Below are 14,873 nucleotides of genomic sequence, written 5' to 3'. Positions count from 1 at the left end.
CCTAAAAAAAGAGCATTGTACAGATTTTCAGAGTTAACATAAGGTGGCTGTATAATGTCTTAGAGAAGATTCTCTTCTCTCGGCAAGAAAGTACAGCCTAAATTATTACACAGCCGCCTCATGTTAACTCTCAAAAATCTGTACAATGCTCTTTTTATGGCTCATTTTCACAATTTGTCTGAGTTTAATTCATTATGTCCTGTGATTAAAGACCATTTATGCATAATGGAGTTTGACCCTCCACACCCTCATTTCAATACTTCATGATTAAGCATATTGTGCATATATGTGGCTCTGTCATTGAGTTATTTTAAGCACTATTTTCAGCTTTTATATTATTCACAGCAGCATTTTGATAAATCCACACATGGTCTCCCATAACAGCAGGAGCATAATTCAGCGTAGTTCATGAATTTAGACTGAAGTCTATAAAAATGTAATTAGATTTCAGTCCACATTTATTCCCTTGTAATTGTGTTTGGATGTCATTCAAAAGAATGAGGCAAAAATAAAAAAAACTGGCTTATTATAAAGATTGATATCACTCCTGTGTCTGTCCGTTAAATACGAAGCTGCAGCCAGAAAACGTTGGCTTAGCGTTGGCATAAAGATCGGAAGCAGGTGGAAACATAGCGGTCAGCTTGTCTCTGTCACCGAAAAAAAAAAAAAATTGTTGTTTTTACGCCTTTTTTTTATAAACAAATGGGACATTAAGTGTTAATTAGAGAGCTTTAGAGGTGCTTGTAGGTGGATACTTTAGCTTTGTTTGGCTACAGCTACGTTACATAGGCTAGCTGTTTCCAGTATGGTTAGCTAAAGCTATACTGCTCCTGGCTCTAGCTAGAGCCAGCTAGCCTACATGTAGCTCTGTAGCTCTGTCTGTTTGCTTCTCCTGCCTCAGCGCAGGCTTCAGCTGCGGGGCTCACCAGCGAGAAACTCGTCTCCCTCCGCCGCAGCCGGAGAGAGCAGGAAGACACCGGCAACCGGTCGGTAACGAGACAGTACGTTTCTCTCTGCGGAGCCCCGTTACTTCCCAAGACACGGGAAACCTCTTTTGGTCTGGAGGAGCTGCAGCAGTTATTTCTGCACAAACGTCCACTGTACATTCACTAGATATTCTCAGAGCTAAACTAACTCTTCTGCAGTGTGGAGTGAGCGCGCGTTCACGTCTAGAGGTGGAGCGAGTACGCGAGAATGCGCGCGCTGTCTGAGTGAAGGCGAGCAGGCAGAGGAGACGAGACAGCGGCCACACGCGAACGCGCATATGCAAGCGCGCATGTGTGCCGACCCGCTACATTTATACGCTTAGAAAGTTACAAACAGTCCCTTTAACAATTTATGTCCCATTTGTGTAAAAAAAAAACGCAGTGTAAAAACAACAGTTTTGTTTCTAACAAAGACAGAGACAAGCTAAATGCTATGTTTTCCCCTGCTTCCAGTCTGTATGCCAACCAGGAATTGAATTTGGCACCTGCCAGCTACCAAATACAGGCTAAATGTTGCCTGTGGCAGGTACAAATTTCAGACTTATTATTTTTAAAAAGTATTTCCTTAGTTAAAGGGACTGTTTGTAACTTCTTACACGTATAAATCACCCGGGTTGGTGTCCCATGCGCGCTCGCATGTGGCTACGCTGTTCAGACTCAGACTCCAACACAAACTACACGGAAGCACCAAAACCGCAAAGTTATATCTAGTGAAGCCCGTCTGTTAAACAGTGTTGGCCGCGCTCGGAGGACGCGAGGGAGACCGTAGCTTCGGTCTCCAGGGCTGGAGTCTCTGCTGTACTCTGCTCCTCTGCCTGCTTGCCTTCACTCAGCTCGCTCCACCTCACGTGCATGCGCGCACACTACACACTGCAGAAGAGTTAGTTTAGCTCTGAGAATATCTAGTGAATGTACAGTGGACGTTTGTGCAGAAATAACTGCTGCAGCTCCTCCAGACCAACAGACGATTTCCGTGTCTTGTGAAGTGACGGGGCTCCGCAGCGAGAAACGTTATCGTCTCCGACCGGGTGCCGGTGTCTCCCCTGTTCCCTCCGACCGCGGTCTCCCTGTGGGCGCGCTTGGAGACGATAACGTTTCTCTTCCTGCTAAAGCCAACACTAGGATCAGCATTGATTCACTGAGAGACCTTCGTCTGGTCAGCTAATATTACTGCTAAGCAGCTGAAATATAGAGTGATATTGTGGTTTTAGCTGACGTGTGTCGCCTCACTGTGTTGAGCGATGTTCGTTCATGTCTATGTAGAGCGAGCACAAGTGCGAGCCCGACGCTGACTTTCGTTGACTTAACTGACTTAATGGCCACAGGAGTCGCTGTTAAAAAGCATTTTTGAAAGTTTCAAACAGTCCCTTTAAAGGTGATAAACGCAAAATTGAGAGCATATCTATTGCTAACTAGTGCTAACAGCGCTAATAGTGTTTGGGATGACGTTATCAGCTGTAGTGCAGAGGGAAACAGCTAGCCTACATAGCTATGTCAAACATAAATATTCACCTACAAGCACCTCTAAAGCTCTCTAATTAACACGTTATGTCCCATTTGTTTAAAAAAACGTGGCTAACCGCTGTTTCCACCTGCTTCCAGTCTTTATGCCAACGCTAAGCTAAACTAAGCTAAGCATATTCTGGCTGTAGCTTCATATTTAACGGAGAGACACAGGAGTGATATCAATCTTTACAATAAGCCTTTTTTTATTTTTGCCTCAATCTTTTGAATGACAGCCAAACACAATTACAAGGGAATAAATGTGGACTGAAATCTAATTACATTTTTATAGACTTCAGTCTAAATTCATGAACTACGCTGAATTATGCTCCTGCTGTTGTGGAAGACCATGTGAGGATTTATCAAAATGCTGCTGTGAATAATATAGAAGCTGAAAAATTGTGCTAAAATATCTCAATGACAGAGCCACATATATGCACCATATGCTTAATCATGAAGTATTGAAATGAGGGTGTGGAGGGTCAAACTCCATTATGGCTAAATAAAATTTAATCACAGGACATAATGAATTAAACTCAGACAAATTGTGAAAATGAGCCATAAAAAGAGCATTGTACATATTTTTGAGAGTTAACATGAGGTGGATGTGTAATTTAGGCTGTACTTTCTTGCCAAGAAACGAAACTGAGTGGTATCAATCTTCTCTCCTCTAAGACAGTAAATTATAATGTAATGATTTACATTCTTGCCAATAGAAGAGAAGATTAATACCCCTCTTCACAATGTCTATGTGCTAAATGAAGCTAGAGCCAGGAGCAGTTCAGCTTCTAGCCAACCACACTGGAAACAGTGAGAAATACTGTAGCTAGCCTACATAGCTCCGTCCAAAGGTAAAACATCTAACTACAAGCCTATTTAACGGACAGACACAGGAGAGGTAATAAGACAGTTTTTTTGTTGTTTTTTGCCTCATTCTTTTCGATGACATCCAATCACATTACAAGGAAATAAATGTGGACTGAAATATAATTACATTTTTATTGACTACAGTCTAAATTCATGAACTACGCTGAATTATGCTCCTGCTGTTATAGGTGAACATGTGAAGATTTATCAAAATGCTGCTGCAGTGGATAATATAAAAAGCTGAAAATAGTGCTAAAATAACTCAATGACAGAGCCACATATGTACAATTTGCAAATTACTAAAATGAGGGTATGGAGGGTCAACCTACATTATGGCTAAATTAAATTTAATCACAGGACATAATGAGTTTAACTTAGACAAATCAGCCATAAAAAGATCATTGTACAGTTTTTTGAGAGTTAACATAAGGTGGCTGTGTAATAACAGCACTGTGCGGGCACCGATGTCCTTTTTAATAACACTTTCTCGCTCTTGCTCATTTTTTTTCCTGCTCCCTCGCAGCCATAAATTACTCAGCTAATGCCCCAACAGCAGCAGCTATTGCTGAATCATTCAAAGACCTCAATTAGCAATTAAGGGCTTAATGAATAGAGGTCCTTGCTGGGCCATTCAGCTCCCGGCCCAGAGGAGCCCAGTGGAATCTAATCTCTCCTGCAGGACTTGTACAGTAAATACTGGCTAACTGTGCAGAGCAGATAGAGAATAGCCTGTTATTGCACACATATAATGAGCAATTTGCCTTGCAGTTTTGAGCCCTGTTTACTGTATATACCTGGAGGTTCTGTGGATCTTAACAAGGACGGATGACTGTCGAGCACTATTCTTATTTTTTTTCCCCCTCCGTTCCTACACCCCATTACCTTCTGCATAATACCTGTCTTGAGTTTGAATTGAAGAAGGAGAGTGGGGAAATGGCAACAAAAGGAGGGAGATATAGAAGCAGAGAGGGAAATAAAAGGGGTGAGATGGAAGTAGGGAATGAGAGAACTTCAAAAAAAAGTGGGGGTGGGGGAGAAAAATACATTTGCAATGCCAATCATCTTCAAGGAGCTTAGGCCTCGGACCAGAATATCAAAGATGGGAAATGCAGGCATACATCATGCCGTAGGTAGGTAGCTTATAAATTATTACTGTGACTCTATCCTTTTGTATTAATATTCTATCAGCCTTTTATCATTTATGTATTTTTCATACCTTTAATGAAGTGTAAGGCTACGCTTTACATGTGAGACCCCACAGGTATACGGTTATACAGTACGACACTCACATCTCTAGGGCTGCCCCCTCATAGTCGATTAATCGGTTGTTTTGGTCTTAGCCGACAATTTCTTTAGTCGATTAGTCGTTTTTTATGCTTTTGTCATGCTGAATGACTTATTTCTAAGAAACACGTCACACACACATTTTTGGTAAACACAAGATTTAAAGGTGCTAAATATGGGAATGGGAGCATTTTTATTGCGTCTCAACGGCTCTCAACATAAACCACAGCTCGTATCTAACGGTGCTAACAATGCTGATCAGTCTAAACAATGGTGAAAGTGCTGACAGAGCTAACAGTGTTTACCTGAGGGGAGGAACTGGAGGGTGGGTGCTACACATCTGCGACGACGCCGTCGGTCGGGACGGCGTTATCAGCTGTAACCGCCGTATGAGAGCAGTGCAGAGCAGTAGCCGTGAGTTCATACTTGCCAACTCTTCCAATTTTCCCAGGAGACTCCCTTTTTTCATTGCCCTCTCCCGGTTTCCTCCTGGGGTCACGATTATCCCGTATTACTCCCGATTTATGACAGTTTTCCACACGTTTCTTTCTTTTCCGTTATCTGTTTCTGACACTGTATAGCGTGTATAAGCTCTATGGTTTCCACTTGGACAACAATACAGCTATATGTACTAATGTCGTTCCCTGGCAGAAGAGAGATGCTCGCGGTGCAACTCGGTTTGAGCTGCGGCTACCGCCTCCACATCACAACGCGCAGCGCCCGAAGTTAGGCTTTGCTTGATGCAGTAAAAAGCCATTATGGCACCACGTATGCAATTGGAAATAATGGGTTTCAGAGTGCAGTGGTGCCGTTGTCACATTGTGTCTTAAAAGGCCTTCAGTGAGTGAGAAAAAGAGAGGGAATTAAAATATTAAGAATATTTAAGATGAAAATGCTGTTGCAGTGTATTTTGTTATTTTCATTCTTTAAAGTCACCAGAATGCAGGAAACAAAGTCTCTGAAACTCACATTTTTCTGGAGGAGGATCCCCAAACCCCCCACCGTAGTTGCAAAATCGTCCCTATTTATGAGGTCTCAAGGTTAGCAAGTATGCCTGAGCTAGCCAGTGGGGCACACTCACATGCACGAACATGCACTAAAAGCATGCATGCCCCGCCCAGCTATGTCAACAAAGCACAGAGAAGCTCAGATTAAAACAAACACTGAGGGAGAGAGACTTCATTCTCTGCTCAGGTAGACATTACTCCTCTATATCTTTACATAGCAAATAGTGGTTTGATGCTAAATTAATGCTCTGAATATCGTATAGAGAACCTTTAAAGTGGTGCTTTTGTGTGATTCTTTGTGGAGGAACTAAGTTTCAGAGATCTGTCAATTAAATCAACTTAATCGGCCCACACTAAAAGATTTTTCAAATCTTAACAGATTTTGAAAATGCAAGAGACCCCACACATGACGACATGTTATGTTCCATTTTTGCCATAGTGTGTGGAGGCCGGCAGGAAGAATTAGCAATGTTAGCAATGTTTGCACTACTTTGTGCTCAAAGTTCACGAAAGATAGATGGATGAAGTCATGGAGACATGTTAAATTAACACTCAGCTGTTGCCACAAATTAACAAGTTGGTCCTCCATTTCTGAGTCCATCTTACTATTACTTTATTCTTCGCGTTTTGCATTAGCTCATGCGTTAGCAGCAGCCGTTATGACAGCGGTGGTTATCCTTCCTTCTTCGGTCAGCTTAGTTCTCAATTGGTTATCGTTCTTTCCCACGTGACTGCGTCATCGGCTGCCCTCGGGGTTAACCGCACACAACAGTATATCCGATCGTAAATATTTAACATGTTTAATATTTACGATTTGAAATCGGTGCGGCAAGGATGGACTTCCAAGCCGATCGGGGGATGTAAAAAACACTCTTAACATACCTCACACCACAGGAATATCTTGAAAGATAATCTTTAAAACCATTAAATAATCAGGGCTTTGCTGACTATTGTCGGGAGGAGGGAATCAGGCTCAAAATCATCTTGATTCTCGTGTAGTGTGTACCCGGCATCAGTCGACTAAGAATTTCTTTGGTCGAGGACAGACCTACCAATTTCCATCCCCTCACCTCCCCCTCGCCATGTGAATTTATGGAGGCTCACTGAAGCATAGCGACTGAAGGTAGACGATCACACACCTAAAATGAGTTGTACCATAATCTGATTTGAGCAACGTATAGCCTGCGAGCAGCGATGACAGCAGGGAGATAAAAGCACAATGTGACCTATACGGTGAGATGGGATGAAGCCATATCTCTGGAAGAAATTTTATCTTGCATCTTACAATAATAGCAGGGCTGATTATCACTGTAGTCGGGGCATTTTATTATGTATCACAAAACCTGATCTTTGAGGTCAGCATGCATCATTTGGACAACTTGAAACTATTTTACACTGTCAGCGTTTATAAACGAAAGTGATACACAGAGAAACTTATTGGGTGACTTTGAAGGTAAACTGCTCCTTAAATGTTGCTTCATTGATTCCACAGGGACATATTGTTTTAAAGGAGCATTTGTAAACCCTGTTTTTCTTGTTACCAGCAGCCCGTGCCAAATATTTAGCTTCCTAAATTCTCTATTGCATCACCGTTTATCACGCTGTGCTTTCAGAGTGCTTTTAAAAGTTTATATTTCACTTCATTTGGAGACTTTCCCATTCTCACACTGTGGAAAACACTCCACAGGAGTTACTACTCAAGGATTATTACTCCTACATCAATATGTGTATTCAAAGGAAAGAGGGAGAAACTCCACCTGCTGTTGTAGCAGAGGGAGTCCACAGTCACTCCAGGGCATATGAACATACGCCATGCTTTCACATATCTCTTGGCACGGACATATTTCTCCATTTCCTTAATTCTCCTCTTGTGTGACTGCCAAACGGCTTCCGCTCCACTAGGCTAAAGTAACTGGGTTACTAGAGCTGTGAGTAATTATCTGATTTCTGCTTTATGGCACCAGAAGGCACTAGAGTGAGGTGTGTAAAGTCATACTGAGGTATTGATTCAGGGTAGTGAGGGTGAAAGGTTAAAGGTGAAAGTGGAGGGAGGAGAATTCACACAATCTGAATTTTTGATAAAATGAAGCAAATAAAAGCGTGAAGCTGAGCTGGGTATGTGTAGTTTCCATACTGTGAAAGCTAAAAACAACGTCACTAAGAACTGATTATAATTTCATTCCAGGAACAATTTGCAATTCAAATGCGAAAAAATGTCTCTGGTCTGCTATTGAACATCACAAGCTGGCAGTGTTTATTGTATTGTGGATTAGACACAGATTTTGTAGACACAGTGACAGTAGAGTGAATACATGCTACGTCAAAACTGGTAAACACTAAATAATGCGCATTTGAATGCAAATAAACATCCACTGTTTTCTGTCTTGATGATTCAGTGGCTCCCAAGCTGCTATATTTGTTCACAGGCATTTCATAATAGCTACATTTGTAGAGCTCACAGTGTCTCATTTTATTATTTTTTTGTTGGCGAGGTGTTTATTCAACTCTATGGTAAATTGTGGGTTTGTTTGCGGTTGACAAAACAACACAAATAACTGCTGTATACATTACATCTGTCCTTATATAAAGCATACTCTATTCCAGTTTTGGTTTACAAAAGATTTAATTAAAGAATAAGGCTGCTGAAATTCTGTATTTTTGTTATAAGACCAAAACCAACAATGTTGGAATTCATCTCTCGATACTTTCTGCCTCCCTCAGCCTGTCTGTAGCCTATTGGTTCCACTAAATACGTACATTTTTACAAACAGATCATGAACGTTACCAAAAAAAGAGAAAATAGTTCATTTTTTGAGGACTATTTTCAGCTGTGGATTAATACATAATTGGTGCTCTCTTGAGTACAGCAGCAGCACAGTTTATGTAGGACTCAAATAAACTTCAGTGCCCAGGTTCATCCAACACGTTCTCATCTCAACTCGTCACATACTGATGCTTTGTCAGACCCCTCAGCATCACTTTTCGGTCGCAGTAAACACATGCCTAATGTTGTGAATTAAACAAAAATACTTGCTTACGATTAGGCAACAAAAACACTCTGTTAGGTTTAGGGAGAAAACAACATGGTTTAGCTTAAAATTACATTTTACTTGATATGAACACGGGACGCGAACGAACAGCTGATTGTAACGTGAAAGTGAAACATGTCGCACGTGATGAACAGTGGTCTCCTGGATGAAAGCCCTGTGTTGTTGGACCCATCCACCTCCCCTCCCGCCTGCCCTGTGTGTCTCTTTTGCTCTTTCTTGTCTATGGTTGACAGTCTTTTCCCTCTCCCTGTTTTCTCCCTGCCAACACCCACAGCCCTACAGTATCCTGGAATTGTTGATTCTTGGGCTTGGTCTCATTTTTACTTCTCTGCTCACTTGTTAAAGGGATAGTTTGGGTGTTTTGAAGTGGGGGTGTATGAGGTACTTATCCATAGTCAGTGTATTACCTACAGTAGATCACGGTCGGCACATTGCCAGTTTGGAGAAACAGACAGGAGTACCAGCACGGAAGCAAAGCAATATAGTGCTGTGGACGGGGCCGGCAGCAAAACATTTTTTAGATACCTTAAAGAAAGGCCAACCTAAAAAAAATCAATAGCAGTTTAAGTGTACGCTATACCTAGAATATTTCCACCACTTTATCTTGCCGTCAGACAGCCCTTTATGACGGGGAACTGAAGCTGTTGTATCCATCTATGCTCTCGCCAAAGCCACCAGACTCCAATTAAAAAAATTTAACTTTATTTCACACAACACAGAAGTTGCTGGTCTACCGCTGGCTCGATCGGTTAGTTGGTTTGTGTTGTTGTGTGACTTATCTCATGGAAGGGCGTATAAATAGCACAACAATACGAGAACATTCCGCGTGTCACAAGAACGCATTTTAGCCTTTTTGCGTGTAATTTTTATGCCACGCAACAAAACTACGGTAACGGCCACGCTACTCACTTTTTAGGTTTAGGCAACAAACGTGACAAAACGTCATGGTTGGGCTTAAAATAAGTATGTAAACTAAGTAAAATGTGTACAGAAACAACATAACAGAAGTACAGAAAACACATCACAAACGTCACTTCAAAATAACCCAACAACACATTGGAACACAAACATCGGTCTCTTGGTTGAAAGTCCTGTGTTTGATCCATCCACCTCCCCGCCCACCCACTATAAGCAGTCTTTTTCACTTTTTATTTTACATCACTAGCTCTGAGTGTTGTATAATTACGCGGATGCGTTTAGATTGGGGCTGTCAAATGATTAAAATATTTAATCATGATTAATCGCAAATTAATCGCATATTTTTTATCTGTTCAAAATGTACCTTAAAGGGAGATTTGTCAAGTATTTAATACTCTTATCAACATGGGAGTGGACAAATATGCTTGCTTTATGCAAATGTATGTATATATTTATTATTAGAAATCAATTAACAACACAAAACAATGACAGATATTGTCCAGAAACCCTCACAGGTACTGCATTTAACATAAAAAATATGCTCAAATCATAACATGGCAAACTGCAGTCAAACAGGCAACAACAGCTGTCAGTGTGTCAGTGTGCTGACTTGACTATAACTTTCCCCAAACTGCATGTGATTATCATAAAGTGGGCATGTCTGTAAAGGGGAGACTCGTGGGTACCCATAGAACCTATTTTCACTCACATATCTTGAGGTCAGAGGTCAAGGGACCCCTTTGAAAATAGTCATATCAGTTTTTCCTCGCCAAAATTTAGTGTTTAGAGAGTTATTTAGCCTCCTTCCTAGCTAGTATGACATGGTTGGAACTAATTGGTTTTCTAGTTTCATATGATACCAGTATCTTCACTCTAGCTTTAAAACTGAGCTACAACCTAAAAATCACTAGTTTCGTTAATGCGATAAAGAAAATAATGGCATTAAAACTATTTTGCATTAACGTTAGTTTACATTGCTGTCAGTACAGACTACATGGCATACACATGACACGCCAAAAGTAATAACGCTGTTCTTACGCAAAATTACTTGCAAATTACCGTGTCATTCATACACCATTCAGTGCGACTGGGCTGTTATTTTTGTTGGGGATGAGTCAGAGACATTCAACTCTATGGCAAATGTGGCTACAGTCATAGTTTGTGTCCACAGGTGTTCCTGTTATTTTGTTGAATAACAACCTGTTGTATACCTGCACATCCATCCTTACAATATAACGTGTATTCCAGTTCTGGTTTGAAAAAAGAATAAAGTAATCTTTTTCAACCCGTTCAGAGAGAGTATCATCTTATCTAGGGTGAAACCTCTTTTAAATGGGGGGTAGAGAGCTTGAAATAGCTCAGAATAAGAGGTGTGCGGTGGAGAGGGCAGGGGTTAGTGAGTGGAGACACTTTACTTCCAGGCAAGAATCAGTTCGCTCCAGCTGCCAGAGCAATAAAGTGTTGGCAGCTGTCCATGGTGCTGAAATCAACCACTTTCTCTGTGAATGGGAGAATAAAAGGGGAGCTGGCCGTGGTGCTGAGACACTGATGCTGTTCGGCTAATGGCACGTCTGAGCATCAGGTGCGCGCGTGTACCGTTGTTTATCCAAACTGCTGCTTTCCACTGGCTGAAAAGACAGACTCAGTGTTGAAAAATGTGTTGAGTATGACTAATGCAGGCGTGGAACATAGTGCGCAGATCCAAGAATAGGAGATCTAATGGGGAGCAGCGGGTATTACCACATGCATAATGTAACACAGAACTGTTCCATGTGAAGTGGATATCATATATGTGTGTGTGTGTGTGTGTTTGTGGATTTTAACACACACTCTTTCACTGCAGCGACGAGCATCTTTTTTTGTTTGTTTGCCTGACTCCCTCATCTGTTTTTCTCTTTGGTTATCTTTCACATGCAGGGATATAAAAAGAGACAGAGAAGAAGAAGCAGCCCCCCTTAAATCTGTTCTTTGACCTATAGTCTGAAAGCTGGAAAATGTTTTTCATCCGTATCTCAAAGAAGATAGACTCTGTGGTGCGTGGCTTGGAGGCAGCCCACGTCGTACACCTGCTAAGGGTCAACGATCATCCCGGCCCACGGGTGCAGAAACATAAAGACCGGCCTTGACAGGACAGAGACAGATTACTGACCGGTCCAGAAATGCTGGGGCGAAACTTTATTCTTTCCTTCTTTCCTTCCTTCATCCTGTCCTCTCTTAGTGATTCAGTGCATGCGTATATAAGGCTGGCTATTCCAGAGCCAGCCTCCCACCTCATCCCTAGTGAGAGATAAGTATTGTTTGCGTAGCAGCACATTTCATGCTCGGCTTCCCCCACCTGTTCCCTGACCTGCACGGTCTGAAGGCTGGAATAGCTGTCAAATGCCTTCACCCGTGTCTTTCCAGGATGATTGAAAGGAGGGTTTTGTCTTGAAAGCATTTTTCTTTTTAGCAGAGCACAAATAACAAACTTTCAAGGATTTTAAAGAGGTGATTCCAGCGGTCATTTAAAAGGGTAATGTCACTTCTCCTTTTTGTCCGTTAATTGCAGGATAATTTGTGTTTTGTAATTTGTCGCCTGCAGGTTTGAGTTCTGGCTGCATGTCAAGGTCAAACCACTAATCAAATCTATCAGCCTGATTTGCATAATGAACTGCTGCAAACCCCCCTTCAACAACCCTCTCCTCCCTGCCCTCCATCCATCCACTTTGTTCAGCCAGTTTAAGTTTCCAAGCTGTGGTGTCTGATGTGTGAGCCAGTTATCACTCCCAAACGCAACGAGGTTTGTGTGTGTGAAGCAAAAGAGAAACAGGGGCGGAGGAGCACAGCTGTGTCTGGTTCACTTGGCAGGAATCTGTTGTTGCTTTCTGTTTTTGTTTTTGCACAGCAGTGATTTGCATTCAGAGACTTGTTTTACATTTTTAAAAAGGCAACTTTTGAAGGACAAAAAATCCTGCATTTTTTTAATCACTTTTCATTGGTCCTCCAAAGAAACAGGAACATGGATTTAAGAAGAAAAAATGTCTTTAATTGTGACATGCTGTTTTGATATTGGTTTCTATGTATATTTAAAGATCAAAAACTATTTCAACATTTCAATACAAATCCAGCTCAGTCCGAGATAATCCAGTTTTTGCAAAACAAAAAAAAAGTTCCCATTTTGCTCGTTTAAGGGCTGCATAAAGAAGTATAAAAGAAAAACACCAAAACAAACTCCAGCAAAGTGAAATTTCCTCACCTATTAGAAAAGCAAAATCCTCAAAGGTGAAAATCAAAACTGTTATTTTTTGCGCCCTTTGGAGACGTTCAGCCTCCAGAGAAACACCAGAGAAACACTGCAAGACCAGAGGAAAGCACCAAAAGCACACCAAAACAAGCCATGATGAGGGAGGAGAGGAAAAAAAAAAAAAGAGGCTGAAAATAAAGAAAAAGGTGGGGGATTATAACAAGAAGCTGCTTTCGGGAAGAGAAGAGGAAGAGAGGAAGAAGAGGAGGAGGAAAAATATCAAGAGCTGTCCGCAAAGCACGTAGGGCTATTTCTCTCTCAGAGGATGTAAGAAAACACTCAGCATCCAAAGATTTCAATCACTGCATGCAGAAAACATTTCTCCCCATTGTCGGAACACCAAGACAAGAAAAGCAAGAAAAAGAGGAGAAAAATATGCTTAAGAAAATGGCAGTGGAAAATGTACTCACCGAGCGGGAGTAAAAGGGGTTCAATTAAAAAGACATTGGGCGTATATCGGTGGAGGATGTGAGGTGGTTGTGCAGGCTGGTGTTGCACCGAACCGAGGCTCTGCATGCGTCCCTTTAACAAGCTCTCTCTCTCTCTCTCTCTCTCTCTCTCTCGCTGCCGGTGGCACAGTCATGTGACTCCGGATTGGCCAGAGTTTTTGAATCAGTCCGAGCTTTTTTCTCTCTTGTAGCTACACATGGAGGCATTCAGTGTGCTGTGATGGAGAGGAGCTCTTCTGGTAATGCCATTGATTTTTATTATGCCCATCAGTGCTACTTGAGTTTCTTAAAATAGGGTCCGGGTACTACCAGGGGGTCATTGATGGTGTCCTGAGGGTTCCTATATGGGTTATTATTATTAAAATGTGGGTTGTTTTTTTTCTTTTGCTTTATTTCTCCTGTTAACAGAAGTGAATGAATGCATACCATCTGATTGTTTTTTTGATAACACATGTAAATCTCGCACCTCTGTTTTGAAGTAATATGACAGTAATATGAGCTGCAACAATTAAAGCTGCAATGGTAATTTGTTCCACAACTCAAAGATATCCAGTTTACTGTCATAGAGGAGTAAAGAAACCAGAAAATATTCACATTTAAAGGGACTATTTGTAACTTTCAGAATTGCTTGTTAACAGCGACACCTGTGACCATTAAGTCAACGAAAGTCAGCGTCGGGCTTGCACTTGCTCGCTCAAAACAGTGAGGCGACACACGTCAGCTAAAACCACAATATCACTCTATATTTCAGCTGCTTGGCAGTAATGTTAGCTGACCAGACGAAGGTCTCTCCATGAATCACTGCTGATCCTAGTGTTGGCTTTTACTGCTTCAGGAAGAAGGAAGAGAAACGTTATCGTCTCTCGACTGCGCCCGCAGGGAGACACCGGCACCCGGTCGGAGACGATAACGCTACTCGCTGCGGAGCCCCGTCACTTCACAAGACACGGAAAACCTCTGTTGGTCTGGAGGAGCTGCAGCATTTATTTCTGCACAAACGTCCACTGTATTCACTAGATATTCTCAGAGCTAAACTAACTCTTCTGCAGTGTGTAGTGAGCGCGCATGCACGTGTAGAGGTGGAGCGAGAACGCGAGAACCTGAGAACGCGTGCGCTGAGTCAGTGAAGGCAAGCAGGCAGCGGAGCAGTGACTCCGGCCATATGCGAGCACGCATGGGATCCCGACCCGGTACATTTGTACGCTTAAAAAGTAACAAACAGTCCCTTTAACAGAAGTGAATGAATGCATACAATCTGATTATTTTTTTCATTGGTCCTCCAAAGAAACAGGAACATGGATTTTAGAAGAAAAATGTCTTTAATTGTGACATGTTGTTTTGATATTTGTTTCTATATATATTTAAAGATCAAAAACTATTTGACATTTCAATACAAATCCAGCCCAGTCCGAGATATTCCAGTTTTGAAAAAAAAAATAGGGTCCGGGTACTACCAGGGGGTCATTGATGGTGCCCCGAGGGTTCCTATATGGGTTATTATTATTAAAATGTGGGTTTTTTTTTTT

General features: G+C 41.7%; 1 protein-coding gene across 7 annotated transcripts in view; it reads right to left on the bottom strand.

The window, feature by feature from the left end:
• Window positions 1-13,450, bottom strand: part of LOC119499352 (RNA-binding Raly-like protein) — a 53,732-nt gene extending 40,282 nt beyond the window's left edge. For 4 of the 7 annotated variants that reach the window (XM_037788638.1, XM_037788637.1, XM_037788635.1 and 1 more), the window contains exon 1: window positions 13,309-13,450. The gene's annotated coding sequence lies outside the window, so the exon portion shown is untranslated. Of the gene's footprint in view, window positions 1-12,850 lie in introns of all 7 variants that reach the window. The other 3 variants (XM_037788634.1, XM_037788633.1, XM_037788636.1) reach the window with 2 other exon arrangements.
• Window positions 13,451-14,873: the final 1,423 nt, after the last annotated feature.

Source organism: Sebastes umbrosus, chromosome 12 (genome assembly GCF_015220745.1).
Source record: "Sebastes umbrosus isolate fSebUmb1 chromosome 12, fSebUmb1.pri, whole genome shotgun sequence".
NCBI lineage: Eukaryota > Metazoa > Chordata > Actinopteri > Perciformes > Sebastidae > Sebastes > Sebastes umbrosus.
The sequence above is the reverse complement of the archived record's forward strand: the minus strand, read 5'-3'. Positions and strand labels throughout refer to the sequence as shown.